The sequence below is a fragment of the Aedes albopictus genome, chromosome 3 (assembly GCF_035046485.1).
Source record: "Aedes albopictus strain Foshan chromosome 3, AalbF5, whole genome shotgun sequence".
Lineage (NCBI taxonomy): Eukaryota > Metazoa > Arthropoda > Insecta > Diptera > Culicidae > Aedes > Aedes albopictus.
The window spans coordinates 195,767,011-195,785,992 of NC_085138.1; the positions used below are offsets into that span (position 1 = coordinate 195,767,011).

An 18,982-nucleotide genomic window follows, 5' to 3' on the forward strand; every position below is an offset into this window, starting at 1 on the left:
TCGAAATAAGCGATTAGAACGTTAGGCTAAAAACGTTATGAGGTCGAAAAGGTCATTGGGCCGAAAATGTTGTTAGGTCGAAAAGGTCGCCAGGCCGATATATCGTTTGGTCGGAAAAACGTCGTGTGACCGCAAAATATTGTTACATCAAAGTATTTATATGGCCGAATAAGTCATTAGGCCAAAAACGTCATTAAACCGGATTGGTCATTAGGCCGAAAAGGTCATGAAGTCGAAAAGGTCTTTAGGCCAGAAATGTCTTTTGGGCAAAAGGGTTTTAGGCCGAAAAGGTTTTTAGGCCGAAAAGGTCTTTAGGCCGAAAAGGTCTTTAGGCCGAAAAGGTCTTTAGGCCGAAAAGGTCTTTAGGCCGAAAAGGTCTTTAGGCCGAAAAGGTCTTTAGGCCGAAAAGGTCTTTAGGCCGAAAAGGTCTTTAGGCCGAAAAGGTCTTTAGGCCGAAAAGGTCTTTAGGCCGAAAAGGTCTTTAGGCCGAAAAGGTCTTTAGGCCGAAAAGGTCTTTAGGCCGAAAAGGTCTTTAGGCCGAAAAGGTCTTTAGGCCGAAAAGGTCTTTAGGCCGAAAAGGTCTTTAGGCCGAAAAGGTCTTTAGGCCGAAAAGGTCTTTAGGCCGAAAAGGTCTTTAGGCCGAAAAGGTCTTTAGGCCGAAAAGGTCTTTAGGCCGAAAAGGTCTTTAGGCCGAAAAGGTCTTTAGGCCGAAAAGGTCTTTAGGCCGAAAAGGTCTTTAGGCCGAAAAGGTCTTTAGGCCGAAAAGGTCTTTAGGCCGTAAAGGTCTTTAGGCCGTAAAGGTCTTTAGGCCGTAAAGGTCTTTAGGCCGTAAAGGTCTTTAGGCCGTAAAGGTCTTTAGGCCGTAAAGGTCTTTAGGCCGTAAAGGTCTTTAGGCCGTAAAGGTCTTTAGGCCGTAAAGGTCTTTAGGCCGTAAAGGTCTTTAGGCCGTAAAGGTCTTTAGGCCGTAAAGGTCTTTAGGCCGTAAAGGTCTTTAGGCCGTAAAGGTCTTTAGGCCGTAAAGGTCTTTAGGCCGTAAAGGTCTTTAGGCTGTAAAGGTCTTTAGGCCGTAAAGGTCTTTAGGCCGTAAAGGTCTTTAGGCCGTAAAGGTCTTTAGGCCGTAAAGGTCTTTAGGCCGTAAAGGTCTTTAGGCCGTAAAGGTCTTTAGGCCGTAAAGGTCTTTAGGCCGTAAAGGTCTTTAGGCCGTAAAGGTCTTTAGGCCGTAAAGGTCTTTAGGCCGTAAAGGTCTTCAGGCCGAAATGGTATTTTGGTTAGGTCTTGGAGAAATGACCTTGTTCTATACCTGAATTATGTATCACCTAACGTCCTCTTCAGCCTAATTACCTATTCGGCCTAATGGCCTATTTTGCCTAATGACCAACAAAGCATACAACTGATTAAGCTTTTGTATTCATTTTATATGACAAGAAATACGTACATACATATCATTGAAATAAAATATGTTTAGAAATACAACAGCTTAAGTTTTCAAAACATTCAAACACCATGCCTTCCTCTGCTTGTATGGATCATATGAATAGGAACCCGATGTCAATTATTCACAGGTCCGGGTGAACGTATATGTTTGCCTGTATTTGTCGATAAAAATATGTAAACAAACCGATCAGCTGATCGCGACGTCACGTTCGCCAGAAAATTTGTTCGCAGCTTCTGGAACGTGACGTCACCTTCGGCAACTTCGTGCGATTTCGGCTTGCCGAAGTTGACATGACACGACTACTACTTCCAAATTTTCATATCACAAACACCACTTTGCCCGATGGGCCTAACCTGGTGAAATTTAGAACATTGATAGGAACCCCAGCAAAAATTGTGAGGTTATTACAGACTTCATGCTTCATGTATCTTTATTTGAATATGAAGGGTCAAAATGCCGTTAATAATGGTACGGTTCTATATTCATCCTATTCGAAAACAAGCAGTTACACTTTTAATACAAATACAGTAATAAGAATATAATGCTTTTGGTCTCTATTGTTTCTTTTACATATACACAGAATGCCGCTTATCTACGACACAACTTACTAAGAACAGTTTACCCAAGAATTCACTTACTCATCAAGTCTCTGAGCGTCTAGGTCACTTGATTATCAAGCTACTCAATAACTCATTAACACATTCATTCAAAACAGTCACTCACTTACCTATCAACCCATTAATAAACCAACTCACTTATCAAAGCACTCGCTTATCATCTTACTCATTTACTCATCAACTCACACACTCACAAAATCCCGCTCACCAAGTCACTCACTTACTCCTCAATTCACTTACTCGGTTGATCTCTCATCAATTGATATATTGATTGCTTGTTCAGCCCCTCCAGCAGTTCGTCTTCGATTTGGGTTTAACCCAAAAGTGTTCTTTTTATTTACTAAATAGGCAACAACTAAGCCACTCACATACCGACACACTAATTCAAGCAAATTATTGGGAAGACATATTGAAATAAAAAAGTGAAACTCATCAACTCACTTACCAACAATATTTCAAGCTTGCTTAAGTACTGAAAATTCTCACATATACCAGTCATTCAATTCAGCAACCTCTTTGTCATTATATTGGATCGGCTTCGTCATGCTTCACGACATTTGAGCCTCTTAATTAACTTAAAATGTTTATGTTTGGTTTATGAGCTCAACGCGCATTGCCGCAATATTTGAATTTCGATTGAAACTGCAAGTTGCGAAGACATAACTGTTTTTGTTCAACTGGAAAACAAGTTTCGTTCCAGCTGGAGCGTAATGCCAACATAAAAGAAGAGTTTATATCATACAGTATTGAGATAGCCATGCTATTAGGTGAAGTAAGTTACAAAAAAAGCTAAATGTATCGGTTTTACGTAGAAATTATATAGTGGGACTGTTATGCGTAGAATTTCAGTTGTGGGACAGACATGCGTAGAAATTCAACAGTGGGACAATTTGACTTGACATGCTTTTCATTGAGTCTTCGAACAAAGTATGTTATTTTTTGATGTTATATGAAAATATACGTATAAATAGAGCGCCTGGTGCAGAAAAGTCAAAATCGTCAAAAATTAACATGGGACAACTATGCTTATAACGGCAGTAGCAGGTCTTCTTCAATAGATGCCTGCGGTTTATAATTCATGCATGGTGGCCTCACAATTGGATCTCCAACGTGAACTCCATCGCCGATGTCATCAAAAGCCGATAGCGACAGAAATTCGGGAGCGAAAGTGGAGGTGGGTCGGCCACAATCTACGCTGGGACGGGAACGAAATAAGCAAACAAGCGTTAGATTGGAACCCAACAGGACATCGCAGCAGAGCAGAGGCAGACCCAGAGACTCATGGCGGTGCATCCTCTACAACCTTTATTTCGTCGAGGTCAAGACAATGGCGGGCAATCGCCCAGGATGGAGATCTTTCAAATCGACCACCTGCACCACTATGGATCCCAGGACTGAGAGTAAGTAAGTTATTCAGAAGCTTCCCGGGCGCCGTAGCCATAGCCACCGTCATTATTCCATGTTCTTTTGTACTATAATGGTACTGAATAGCTTTCCCTATTTTTATGCAGGGCATTAGAAAGTCGCAAAAATCTGCATTTAAAAACTACATGAAAGGAGGTATTGTAATGTAATATAATATCGTCGGTTTCCTGCAATAGGGGCACAACTCAAAATTTGTCATTTTTGAGGTTTTGAAGGCAAATGACGAAAAACTATGTAAACTTTCATCTCACAAAGACCCGTTCCGAAATTCGTTGAGAAACTCGAGATTTTGGCATTTTCACCAAATTTCCGCAATAAAGGCACAACTCAAAATCAGGCAACTTTTTCAATAGTCGATGAAAAATATTAATCTAAAATTCATGAAACAGGCAGTCCTTCAGCCCCTTTCCATGATACAACAATCAAAATTCGTTTACTTTTGTCGAATAATGAGAGAAATAAGTGAACTTGTAGGAGGTGCTTCAAGATTGCCAATTTTCAAACGCTCATTCTGAAAATTCACATTTTTTGAGTTGTGCCCCTATTGCAGGAAACCGACGATATGTGCTTTCAAGTATAAAGCCTAGTTTCGTGTTCAAAAGGAATCGCTCAAGAAACTTCTTGAGCGATTCCTGCCAGAAACTTTCTGCAGAGACTGCCATTTGAATCGTCATTTCTTCGCAACTGCATACTGCGATCGAAGAAAAAGCGGTTTCTTGAGCAATTCAGGCAAGGAATTTCCCATGCATCAAGATAGGCTGAGAAATTCCTTCTGAACTGCAAACAGCCCTTAAACAGCAACTAAATTGAAATCCAGAAAGCAAATCAGAATTGCGTAACCATGACACCGATAAGTGTAAACATTACACATATCTGAAATCTTATTCACAATTTAAACATCCACCAAGTTTAAGTGCATTACAACATCCAAAAACAAACACCATCGGTTAGCCCCGACTGCAGGCAAATCTCAAAATAAGCAAAACGCACATCGCCCCTCTTCAATCCTGTCCCATGCAGCAGTGCAGTGAAAGTAATCTGGCGTGTAAGTAAATTTTTCGGCATGTGCGTACCTACTGCGCGCATATGCGGAATAGGAAAATTTGAAGAGGGCTCCGAAAATTATTTCATCTTCTTTCATAATGCTCACTCACTCTTAAGAAGTAGGAAAAGAAAAAAAAAATAACAAACTCCGTCGACGAACCGAAACCGGAAGGGCTTGTTGTAAAAGCATTGCAAAAACATACATCCGAACGTTGTTGTTGGTTGGTTTGTGATGAACCGAACATCAACATTGATGGAAGAGGAGCAAAAATAAATGAAACAACCCAATCTGCTGCTGGTTGGTCGGTGCTGCTCTTTAAAATACCACCAGCCAGCGTTTCGAACGTCACAAATTGAATGAAAAATAATTGTTCTCCGGGGCTGCCTGCCAGCAAACCACAACCAAACCAACGCAGATATACATCGGTCATGAGTAATTGGAAGCCTTTCAATTAAAATTAAATTGAGTTATGCTTTGGAAAGTTCACTCTGTCATTTTGCCTTACCAGTAGTGATTCAATGCCCGCACTTGTACCATCGCCGCCAGCAGCAGTAGTCCGTATGTGACCGCCGTTGTTGAGAATAATCAAATCATTGTTCCAGTAGTGACCGTTCGCGAGTTGCATCTCTAACCGGAAATCGGCACGTGCCAACTCGTTTTTTGTCAACTGTGTAAACTTTTACTTATTAAAATTGATCGAACACATTTTTAAGCGAAATACTACGTATTTGGGCAGTTTTTACTTCACTGAATTTGCGCATCCAATGCATTTCTCCGAACACGTTTCACCAGACACCGACGAACGAAAATAACTCGCCACTTTGACTGCAGACTGCGACAAGACTGAGCGAGTATAGTGATGTCGCAAATTAATCGATTATCCCATCTAATCGATTAATCGTTCAACTAATCGATTAAATTTTAATCGAGTAGCGCCTTACTCGATTATTCCGATAATCGATTATTTGTTTCGATTATTTCATCGATTATTAAAAAACGTGGTACACAGAAACAGTCGTCATACTCTGCTCGCTTCCCGTCGATCATCTTTTCAACACTAGTTTGTGTTATGGGATAAAAAAAGAACAGGGGTTTGGGACCCTAGAAGTGATATAGTGAAGGAATTTTTGAAAAATATTGGAACGGGGCTTCACAGTTTATGACCATGGGAACTTGGGGTGTTCAGTTGATATGTTGATTAGAACGTGCATATATTTAGGCGTTTTCGAATGCTCACAGCTTTTTAAAATAACATTTGTAGGGTTTTCTTACAAATCTCAATGTTGTCTGGATCAAGCAGCGCCAAAGTTTTGATTATGTTTTTACCAATGCATTGCCACTTGTTCTTGGTAAATCAATCATAATAGAATCTAAATCTGGTTTTGAACTTCTTAAAAAAGCGTAGTTTTACGAAATAGAATCAATTCTGTAAATTGGAACAGGATTACACCAATAAACGCCTAAACGTATGTAATTCCATTGCAGAAACATGACCCGTAAACAATCTGCTCTACATCAACGTTCTGACTATTTTTTTTTTTCAATAAAAGGCCACTTATTTTCGGTAAATCAATCATAGTAGATTCCAAATCTGGCCTTGAATCTCTTAATGAAGCGTGCTTTTATGAATTGGAATCATTTTTGTAAATTGAGACAGAAATCTCCATACACCGATAAACGCCTTAAAGTAGGCAATGCCCATGTAAATTCAAGTAGATAGAAAGATAGAACTGTTGTGTTAACAATTTGTATAAAAAACTTCGAAAACAACTTAAATAAAGGAATCTTATTATGCGTAGCATATAATCATATGTTAATGTACCGTAAAAAAATATATTTTTCATAAATACCGTAATCCGGGGTAACATTGATCAATATTTACGATTTTTCTTTAGTAGTTCTCTTGTAGAAGCAAACGTTACATGTTTTATACTTTTAAAACAAGTACTGGCAATCTTCGTTTGTGTTAGACTACTTTAAAAAGTATGTTCAAACTTTAAAACATTTTTAAACAAGCTTTTTAATCAAATTTTTGATTTTGTTGATTTGGGGTAACATTGATCATGTCAGTAAACAATGTTCGTTTGTGTTGAAAACGCCCTTATTAACTGAATTCGGGGTCCCTGATTTCGAATATGTTGTCCAAATTCTTACAGCTTACCTACTTTTTAAGTTATTTTAGGATTAAAATCCTATAAACCAAGAATAACTCCTAAAGGTAGGCAATTACTTAGGAAGACTAATCTTAAACCGTCTATTTAATTGAAAAGGAGCACTTTCAGTTTGTTTCAGTTTTGTTGATGAAATTTAACTCTGACATGTCATGTTTAGTTAATACAATGATTTCGAACCTCAAATGTAGGGGGATTAGGAGCATAATGGACACCCGGGGCGAAATGGACACCCCTGTTTTTTGCCGAAACCGTTGAGTTTTATGTAAAACTTTTAATGCAAAGTGTAAAGGAACAAGTCATTGTTCTATTTTTTCAAAAGTATCATTTATATTCCTTCAAAATAACCAAAATATCATTGAAATTGAAGTATGTTTCTCATATGGTGGATTTCTTATAATCACGAAGCAGCAGCAAATAAGGTATTACGAGTGTTTGAGTGTGTCCACCATAAAAACAAGTGAATTGTTAGCTTATCTACATGTATACGCAGATTTAGCAATGGATGAAGTATTATATTTTTGATCAGAACTTACTCAAAATAGCAATTTCAATGTTGTAGTCGATTCGGGGCGAAATGAACACTGGCAATTATGAATGAATGTACGCGCGTTGCATACTGTTAGGCGTTTTAAAGAGTTTGGAAAAAAATCAATCCGATTATTTTAGCCTAAATTTTATTTAATTAACTTTGATGTTATGTAAACTCGTCTAAGATGGCGCATCATATATCTGGTATGGATCTCCGTAGGCAAATTACTTAACTGGTCGATATGATCAAAGATACAGCATAAAATATGCAGGGCTGTCCATTATGCCCCGATGGGTGTCCATTTCGCCCCGTAACTTTCCAGCCCCAAAAAACACACGGGTTACAATTCATCATTTCTTCACAATAATGACATTCTACCTGCTATAAATGATTGAAATACATAGGAAACAAGTTAAAGTTGTAAGCCAACTGATAATATGTTAAGATTTTGTCTGTTATACAGGCCTAACATACTCATTTGCTTAGGGTGTCTTGTCTATTATGCCCCTAATCCCCCTATATTGGAATTTTCACAAAATTTTAACAACAGCTTGATATTAAATACCAGAGTATTGCATACTGTTAGGCGTTTATCAGGGTGCGGAGGTTTCTGTTCTGTTCCAATTTACAAAATTGAATTCAATTTGTAAAAAATATGCTTCGTTAAGAGATTCAAAGCCAAATTTGGATTCTATTATGATTGATCTATCGGAAACAAATGGCAATAACCATTATTTAACCCAATCAATGGCTTATTAGCTAATTTTCCAAACGTGTCCGTCTTACCCACTCTACCGGTCCGTTGCAACCGCACAGTTGAAAAACATAACTTTGGAGATCACTTTTTAATTACCCTAAAAGTCAGAAAATCCAATTTAATTGCAAAATCGGTTTCCACACTGTAAAGTACCTTAGTTTAAGTATATTTTATGAGAATAAAATTTAAATTACCGGATTGTTAAACTGTCAAAATTGAGTGTTTCCTAAGCATAAAAATAAGCTATAAAAATACAAACAGAACAGCAGATTACTGCAGTCACCACGTTGCGAAACAATATCATTCACAAATGTTATCATAGCATATTCACGATGCTCTTTAAAGTTTGTTGATTATCATACAACGCGATTCATAAGAAGGCAGTGGAAAAGTTGTCCATCTCAGTTTACGTAGAGCATATAGCAAGAATTTCTTTTGCACCGATTCTATGCATTCTTCATCAGTTTTCATATGGGGACCAAACAATACTACAATATTCAAGAATCGATCTCACAATGTATAATGTTTTGATAGTGTATGGATCGTGAAAGTTGATAGGTACCTACTACTAAATCGCCTTATAAACCCCAGCATGTTGGTATCTTTAATGCAGCCAAAACATAGCGGATCGCTGTACCAGCGATAAACCGTGCAAATGTTTAAGAAAATACTATAATAAAAATAATCGATTACCAGGAATAATCGATTAATTATAGCCGATTAATCGAATCGATAATCGCCATGGCAAAACATAATCGATTACCGACTAATCGATTATTTGAAATTTTGCGACATCACTAAGCGAGTAAAGCAAGCAGTCTGATATTACCGATGCGATTACTGAAGATGAGCATATGCGTATCGCATGAAATAATGCGGCTTATGGTGAACGCTCAAGAGTGATCGTGACTTTCTCTAAGAACGTATAAAAGTGATAGTTTCACTTGTTTACAGTTTTCCGTCCAATCTTTGTTCTTTGTATCTGGCTGTCGATTCCTGGTTCCGTGACCCCACTCGTGGCATTTACGGTATTGTTTGGAGTTCTGGATGTTTCAGCATAGAGCTACATATAGTTTTACCTTATCTAAATATGTTGAGTATTTTTGCCTTTCTCGTACACCAAGGTATACCACAAGGCTATATGTGAACTACGAAAATAATATAGGCATGTTCCGTGTTTGCTAAGCTCCGAATTTTTACTTGAAAAGAAAAACCACCCTGGATAATTGAGTCACTTGTTTATTTTGCATTCAGTATTGGGGAATTTCGCGATGTTCTTACTGGCGATTCCACCAGCATTTCCATCTGTGAATTCCTCCAGGAATAACTATAGGACAGAAAACAAACTCAATCTATATTTTCCTCCGGAAATGTTCATTTAGAGATTCCTACAAAAAATCATTTCTGGGTTTATCCAGCTGTTAATTAGTTACTCTAAAAATGCCAACCTCCTTCAAGAATTTATGGTACCTATATATTCCTCCAGAAATTTCATCTTGGGATTCATCTAGGAATCCATTCCAGAGAATCGTTCAGGAACCCCATCTGTGGATTAAATAATAAATGCCATTGGGTATTCATTCATTCTGTAGATTTTAACAGGCACCATATGGGATTTGGTTTAATATGTCCAGAATTTTGATTAAAGAGATTTCTCCAGGAACTCCTGGAAAACTCCATCAAAGTACTTCTAGAAAGCATTCCTTGGAAAAAAAAAACAAATTAATCCACCTAGCGAGGAAGGCGCCTTTCTCATGCCTTCGAAAATCCATTTCAACGAAACTCAAATGATATGTTGATGAATATCGCACTTTCTTACGTTTAACAAAAATCCATTTCATAGCACCAGCAATCATATCGTTTATCCATATTGTATATATCCATGTTTAATGATTATAGAGCCTAAACCTCCATTAAACAGCCGCCATCTTGGATCTTATAGACGCCATCTTGGATATTCTGGTTGCCATTTTTAAACTCCGGTCATCTTCCTCATACCAAATATACTCATATGGCGTGGTTTCAAAACCTAAAGCTCCATTAAACAGCCGCCATATTGAATTTTGAGCCGCCATCTTGGATATTTTGGTCGTCAGTTTTGGACTGCAGACATCTTCCCTATACTCAATATACCCTCTTGGGTCTTGGATTTTACACTGCCATTTTGGATACTCTGGTCGCCATTTTGCACAATCATCGTCAACCATGCTGAAGGCTACAAAAATCGCCGCAGTTTGATGTGTCACATGATGGGGCTTGGTGTTGGTCCGGATCACTGCAATAGAACCATTTCAAACCGGACCATTTCAATAGAAGAAAATGTGGTAAAATTCCGGTTCGATTCGAGATAAAATCCGTAAAATCAGTCAATGGGAAGTGACCTAAAACTGATTGAACTTATTTTGTGCACAGACATACATACATACACACATACAGACATCATCTCAATTCATCGAACTACGTTGATTGGTATATGCGAATTGATCCCCCGAGCCTTTTTTTTTTTTTTCGAAAAATCGTTTTTTGAGTAAACATATAGCCTTTCCAGTACACTTAGCGTACGAGAAAGGCAAAAACCCAGGAAGATTCTCAAAAAGAACTTTTTGAAGAATTTCTAGAAAAAAAACTCCTGCCAGATTTACAGAAGAAACTTCTGATGGAGTCCTAAAGGAAATTCTTGGAGGATTTTCAGAAAGATTAAGAATTTCCAGAAAGAACACCAGGAGGGCTCCTAAAAGAAACATCCGGAGGATTTTCAGACAACTCTTGAGATAGATGTTCTGTAGATACTCCTGGAGGGTACCTTGAAGGCACCCTTGGAGCATTCGCACAAGGAAGTCCTAGAGAATTCCTATACGAAATTCCAGGAGGATTTGTATAAGAAACACTTGAAGTTTTGCAGAAGCACGGTAAGCTATCCTGGAGAACTTTCAAAGATGATTTTAGGGGGAATCCAGCAAAAGGAATTCTGTAGGTACCACTCCAGAGACCTTTTCCATAAATTTCTCTTGGGATTTCTTTAGTATTTCTCCAAGAATTTGTTTCTTAATGAGTTTCTGCATGGATTCCTCTAGGATTTTTTTTTCTAAATATTTGACAAGGATTTTTACCTTGAACTCCTCCTGACATTCTACTTGGATTCCTCCGGAAATTGCTTCAAGAATTTGTCTGGGGACTCCTCTAGGGATTTGTCCCAGTGGGATCCTGAGATTTATTAAGGAACTCTTCCAGGAATCCTCTATGTTTTCCCACAAAAAAAAGAAATCCTTTTGAGATTATTTTAGAATCGCTCGTAGTATTCTCATTTTGGGATTTCTAACTTGCTGCGTTTCTTCAAGCAATTATAGCAGTTTCTCAGGATAGTCATCCAGATTTTCCGTCATAGAATCCTATTTGAGATTACCTCGTTTTACGGTATCTATAAATTGTTTATAAGATGCGTTATGGAACTTAAAAATGTTCAACGCATTAGTTATGATGTACCGTAAAACGGGGTATCTTTGATAATGCGGGTAACTTTGATAGTGCGGCAGGCATTGTGTAATTCATCTTATAACTATGATTCCTTCAACCAGTTAAGAAAAAGGTAAACGTAAATCAATTCTATACATATGAAAGTTCATCTTAGACGAATTTTCATTAAAATCTAGTTTATATACAACTTTTTGGACAAAAAATAAAAATTGTTGATATTTTTGTCATTTATCAACCCCTTCAAACAATCTGCTATACGACTTCGTTACAACTATTTTTTCAATGAAAGGACTCTTATTCTCGATAGATTCATCATAGTAGATTGCAAATCTGGCCTTGAATCTCTTAACGAAGTGCGTTTTTACGAAATGGAAGCAATTTTGTAAATTGGGATATTATTCTCCATACATTGATAAACGCCTAAAAGTATGCAATGCCCTTGTAATTTCATGTAGATAAATGTGCGTTGTTCAAAATTTGTTGTTAAAACATTAAAAAACTTCCCAAAAAAAGAAAACTAACCATGATTAACATGTAATCATATGTTTATGTACCGTTAAGCATTTATTATTATAAAGATAATGATTTTTGATAGCTAAATTTATCGTGTTTTGCACTCAATACTCCATAAACTAATTTTTATATGTAGAATTTGGTAAAAAAATCAATGTTTTGCTATAAAAAATCTATCTAACATATTCCACAAGCCTTCTCTCATCATGTTAATACTCCTAAGATTTCAATCTGTAATTATTTTTTGAGATTTGATGTGTTTTTAGGGCATTATCAAAGTTACCCCAAAATGAAAATCTGATTTTTGGTTATATGAAAAACTAAAAATTATCCAAAATATTTTAGATTATCGAATCTTTTAATTGCAATTGATAACTGATACTCCAGTACTTGTTTTAAAAATATAAAACTCGGGGAAATACTGCTACATGTAAAAATATTGAGAAAATTCGCTGAAAAGCTATCAAAGTTACCCCATTTTACGGTAACTACAATGAATAACATCGAAATCCAGAAATCACAAACTGCAAATTTGGCAATAAAATAAAATCTGCATCAAATTAAAAACTTCTAAACATTGTTGTGCACTATTCGTATATGCCTCCTGTAGCGGTGCTACAATTTTCTCGTTTGAACATCAAAATGTGAAAAATGCATACACTCTTTCGACTTATTGCACAAGGTCTTCCACTCATAATTTAGCAAAGTGGACTGAGCCAAACCAAATAAACAAGCAGTGCAATTTTAAATCTTTCACTATTCGGAGCACTTACCTACAACCCCGTGCCAATATAATCGAGTGCACCACCGCACCACCGTTCAAAAGCCGACCTTACCTCCTCGGGGCTGCCGTGAGCGAGCGGCTCCGGAAATTTTGAAATAACAAAAGCTACTTACTTGCTGGCCGCGTGGTCCACGGTATACCCTAATACACACACCTATTGCTACCACCGACCGATTGCAAGTCAATTTGCGTTTTTTTTTCTGCAGGGGCTCGCCGCCACATGGAAGTAACTGAAAGGCGGCTTAGACGAAACAAGCGCCATCCATGCCAAACCGCTGCAATTATATTGATTTGTTTTGGATTATTACACCACTACTGCATCGACTTCATGCATGGCACACACGATCGATGAGTGCCTATCTAATTTCACAACCTGCTAGAGTGCTAATGAACATGTCATTACTGAACGAGAAAACGAATTTGCGTCGACGTTTTCTAGTGCATGGGTTACACGTGAAGGTAGAGTATTTATGCACGTAGGTAAACATACGTCTACCGAGTTTGCTATACCTACTATTTTCTCAGGGTTTTCATGCCACATGAACCGAGTAGTGGCACTTTCAGTTTCGATGCAGTTAGGAATATTACTCTATCATATGGATACGATTAATAATACGCTACTACAAGTGCAGCGCAACCACGTAAGGTTACTGATCATTAGTTTAGGGATGAATGACCAATAGGTTAAAGTCTCTCGGCAAAATTAACAGCAAAAACACAATACTGATCATTGGACAGCTGAAAAATTCGTGTACTTGGGCTCACTGGTGACCGACGACAACGACACCAGCAGAGAAATTCAGAGGCGCATTGCGGCAGGAAATCGTTCTTACTTTGGACTCCGCAGAACTCTACGATCGATTAAAGTTCGCCGTAACGAGCTGCATCAGCTGCTGGGAGAACCAACCATCGTCCATACCGCGAAAATCGGGAGGCTACGGTGGGCGGGTCACGTCATCAGGATGTCGGATAGCAACCCGACTAAAATGGTTCTCGAGAGTCATCCGACCGGTACAAGAAGACGTGGAGCGCAGCGAGCTAGGTGGGTCGACCAAGTGGGGGACGATCTGCGGACCCTACGCAGAGTGCGGAACTGGAGACAAACAGCTATGGACCGAGTGGAATGGAGGCGGCTACAATGTACAGCAGAGGCCACCCCGGCCTTAGCCTGACCGGTAAGGTAAGTATCATTGGACAGCTTCGATAATACACCGTAGTGTAGAAAATTTCCCTTATAGACTATCTTGACCGACATCATTGTAATACCTAAACTGAAGCAATTACATCATTGCCACGGTATTGCAAGTACCGAAGGTGGCGTGGTAACAGGAGTACGTGCACAGGACGAAAGAATTCCGGCCCCTGACCTCCAAGAGATTGAGGAGGAGGTTGGCCGGTTGAAAAACAACAAAGCCACTGGAGCAGATCAACTACCAAGTGAGCTTCTCAAATACGGTGGAGAAGCACTGGTGAGAGCACTACACTGGGTCATTACCAAGATTTGGGACGAGGAAGAATTACCGGAGGAATGGATGGAAGGTATCGTGTGTCCCATCTACAAAAAGGGCGACAAGTTGGATTGCGGGAACTACCGCGTTATCATACTACTGAGCGCTGCCTACAAGATACTCTCTCAAATTTTATGCCGCCGTCTATCACCGATTGCAAGAGAGTTCGTGGGGCAATATCAGGCTGGATTCATGGATGAACGCGCTACAACGGACCAGATGTTCGCCATCCGCCAGGTGTTGCAGAAATGCCGCGAATGCAACGTGCCCACACATCACTTGTTCATCGATTTCAAATCGGCGTATGATACAATCGATCGAGAACAGCTATGGCAGGTTATGCACGAATACGGATTCCTGGATAAACTGATACGATGGATCAAGGCAACGATGGATCGAGTGATGTGCGTAGTTCGAGTATCAGGGACACTCTCGAGTTCCTTCGAATCTTGCAGAGGGTTACGGTGATGGTCTTTCGTACTTGCTATTCAACATTGCTTTAGAGGGTGTAATTAGGAGAGCGGGGATTTGCACGAAGTCCGTGCAGCTGCTTGGTTTCGCTGATGATATTGATATTATTGCTCGTAAATTTGAGACGGTGGCGGAAACGTACATCCGACTAAAGAGTGAACCCAGGCGAATCGGATTAGTCATTAATGTGTCGAAGACAGAGTATATGATGGCAAAGGGCTCCAGGGAGGAATCACCGCGCCCGCCACCCCGAATTTATATCGACGGTGATGAAATCGAGGCGGTTGAAGAATTCGTGTACTTGGGCTCACTGGTGACCGCCGACAACGACACCAGCAGAGAAATTCAGAGGCGTATTGTGGCAGGAAATCGTTCTCACTTTGGACTCCGCAGAACTCTACGATCGAATAAAGTTCGCCGTAACACGAAGTTAACCATCTACAAAACGTTGATTAGACCGTTCGTCCTCTATGGGCACGAAACATGGACCCTACGTGCAGAGGACCAACGCGCCCTTGGAGTTTTCGAACGGAAGGTGTTGCGTACCATCTACGGCGGAGTGCAGATGGAAGACGGGACTTGGAGAAGGCGAATGAACCACGAGCTGCATCAGCTGCTGAGAGAACCAACCATCGTCCATACTGTGAAAATCGGAAGGCTACGGTGGGCGGGTCACGTCATCAGGATGTCGGATAGGAACCCGACTAAAATGGATCTCGAGAGCCATCCGACCGGTACAAGAAGACGTGGAGCGCAACGAGCTAGGTGGGTCGACCAAGTGGAGGACGATTTGCGGACCCTTCGCACATTCGCAGAATGCGGAACAGGATGGTTGGAGACAACTCCAACGTACAACAAAGGATACTCAGGCCTTAGTCTGACCGGTAAGGTAACAGGGATTTTCAAGCGTTTTCAAGTTCATTCCAAGGAAATCATTGGTGTTCCAGGAGTTTCATGAATGTTCCAAGGGGTTTCAATGGTATTTTTGAGGGTATCAAGGGCATTCCTGGAGTTACAGGGGTGTTCCAGAGCATTTAGGGGGTTTCAAAGGTTTAAAAATAAATCCAGGGGGTTTCAATGGCGTTCCAGGTATGTTCCTGTGGATGTCAGGAGCATTCCAGAGGGTTTCAAGAGGTTTTTGAGGTTTAGGGAATTTCAGAGTGTTTTAGAGTTGTTCCGGGGATTTCAGAGCATTCCAGGAGTGTTCCAGGGGCTACCGGGGAGTTTCAAAAGGGTCAAGGGCGTTCTAAATTATTTCAAGCGCTTTCAGAAGAATTCCAGGGGATTTCTGAAACCTCCCTGTCTTCCTTGGACTCTTGGAAACTCCTCCGAAACCCGAATTTTGATTCAATTGGAAGTGTAAGAAATTATTGAATCTAGACAATCACTGGAAATGCTTGTGCTGCCGTTGAATATTGCACGTGAAAACAAATGAGAACGAATATTCCAGTACTAACTTTTCAACCATTGGCGATATATTTGAAACACCGGTGGAGCTTATACAGTTGTATGACTTGTTATTTGATTTCGCCTAGGACCTTTTAGAACTGAAAACAATGTTTGGTTGTTTGATATTACAGATGTAAACAAAATATAAAACTCGATTAAAAGATTGTCTACCATACATAGACTACCTCACGGCAAAATTCTGTCTTTTTCGCTTTTTCAGAAAATTAGTAAATAACAGGACCAGGTCTGATAGGTGACAAATGTTAGCCCTGTTATTTTCTAATTTCCCGTAAGAGAGAAAGAGAGCGATTTCTGGATGACGTCACCGTGCATTGGAGTACAGTAGACGTTCGACATCTGCAATATGTTTATGTTTCACTTTGCGAACAAAATTAGATAACTGTAACGTCAGATAGACGTCAACAGTATAGACACTATAGATCTTAGCCAAACATCCAACGTGTTATAGAAATCTATTAAAATCAATCAATCTTAATGTATCCAGTTTGAACCATTTAGGGTCTGCGGGGAAGTCGGTCTTAGAATGTGTGTCATTGATTTTTGACGATTGTATGCTAAAACCTTCCCGAGTGAAAAAAAAACCTACAATCAAACCGGTTTATGATTTCCCGCAGGTTCGCCGTCTTCAAGCTGCGTAGCTTTCAAGCCTGTACCTGAACGCGTGGACGAAAAACGCATGTAGCAACATTACACGACCCAACCCTTCCCGAGTGAGTAGGTAAGTACCGACCGACGACACGTCTAACACAATCAGCAATGCAACAAGTCAGCTCTCTGGGCCTGGTTGAGCTGGAGCTGGAGAACGTGCCTCTGCTGAACATTCCCGCCCGACGACCCACAAGGCCCGAAGGCCACAAAGGCGCGCGCGAAAGACAAGAGGGTGTGTTGTGTTTTCCTCGTGTTGCTGCTGCTGCATTGCATATGGTCATGTGTTATGATGACGATTATGTTGTTGGCTAGGTAGGTACTTCTCCTGCTGCACTGCTGCAGCTGGCTAATATGCCTGAAGGATAGCGCTCATAGAAACGACCACTCAATGAGCCATCGCGAATCGGCCAAAGTAATAGCTCTTTGCTTGAATTGAATACAATTTATCAGCGATGACCAACAATAATGAATGGTCGACGACGACAGCTGAAATGTTTTAGAGACCCCATCGATGGAATTTGCTCATGCATGGCTAGAAATCACCGTAGACCACTGACTGCTTGTACTGATGTAAGGGCTCAAGTGTCAACCGAGGGCGGTATTTCCGCCAATGCAATTTGTATTGTGGCTGGTCGCTACTTGAAGGGTCATGAATAAATATATTTCCTTGGGCGTGTTGAATTGATTTTCTTCGCCATGCCAGCTAGAGCTAGTGAGGGCCAAACTCTAAGTCTCTGTGTTTTAATGGAAAGGAAGTTACCAGCTCGCACCGCGCCGGTAGCTTTCTAATGATTGGTTGAAATTCGCTTTGGACACTATTGAATCGTGTGGCAATTGGCAGCAGCAACAGTAGCACATGACAGCTCTGGTTTTCAATGGAAATATGCAATTGCTGCCACGGCAGTCAACTGCTGCGGTGCAATCAGTCATGCATGAAAGCAGTGCGAAAGGGAAGTATGCATGATTTAGAAAGTTGCTGGACTTTGAATTTATTAGTCAATCGAGATGTTATTGGAAAAAAATGTACTTATTCAACGTCGAAATGCTTTGCTTTGATATAATTGCAAGTCAGGATTGATATCTGTTCGATTGAATATCTCGCTTTTCTAAGCCAGCAAACATGCTGAGCTGCAAATGAACAACTTAAGTAACCAACAAATGAAAACTAGTTAAAATTTAAAACCAAATCACTATACACTTTTTCCAATGATTCTATTTGAGTACTGGCCAAAAGTATAGTAAAATGATAAGATGCTTAAGCTGATCATCCTTTGAGACAGCATAATTCAATAATTTTACCTAAATTGCCGTGTGCAGCATAGTTGTCCCATGTTCTTTTGGAATCCCTATTAACATGGGACAACTATGCTGCACACGGCAGTAAAGCTCTCTTCAAAGTGTTTATCATAGACAATTGATATGGGATTGATATATAGTTAGGCATTCAGTATAGGTACCCACATACTGTTACTTCCACCATCTCCGTGTTGTTTTCCAGGACGCGAGCCATCAAGCAACCGAATCTGCACCGCGCTCGCGCTGTATACGACGAGCGAGATTTTTTGGAAGTGTTGTACTTTTTACAACAGCGCGCGTCCTGAAGGGTTGATTTTGAACTTCATTCACATCATTTGAAAGAGTTTTCCTGACCCCAACATAGAAACGGCAGTAAAAATTTACAAATTCAATAAAACAGAATACTGTCTTCGTTGTTGCAAATGCAATCCCCTATTAAGGAAAAATGGGAATGTTTGTATTTGAGACTTCACCTACAACCTAGAACATCCTTGACACCATAAATTTTGGAGAAACAAAGTAATTTTCATACCAGTTGTTCTAAAAGTTGATTTTTTATGGGTAACGTTTACATGTATTCATTCAACTCCTTCATCAAGAATATAAAAATGTGTTTTATATTATAGAGTGTTCTAGGTGTTCCAAACTGTCTTGTAGTAAAGTCCTTTAAGTTTACAATAATAACTTTATGCAATTCAGTACCATAATTTCTATTTTATACTACTCATTTCAGTATCATAATGACCTACTTTTCCACACAGGTTCATTATGCAACTGAAATGAGTTGCATAATGAAAAAAAGTTGCAAAATGTTCATTATGCAACTCATTTGAGTT

General features: G+C 39.6%; 1 protein-coding gene across 1 annotated transcript in view; it reads right to left on the reverse strand.

The window, feature by feature from the left end:
* Positions 1-18,982, reverse strand: part of LOC109411600 (tight junction protein ZO-1) — a gene marked incomplete in the record, with an annotated part of 419,854 nt that overhangs the window by 57,348 nt on the left and 343,524 nt on the right.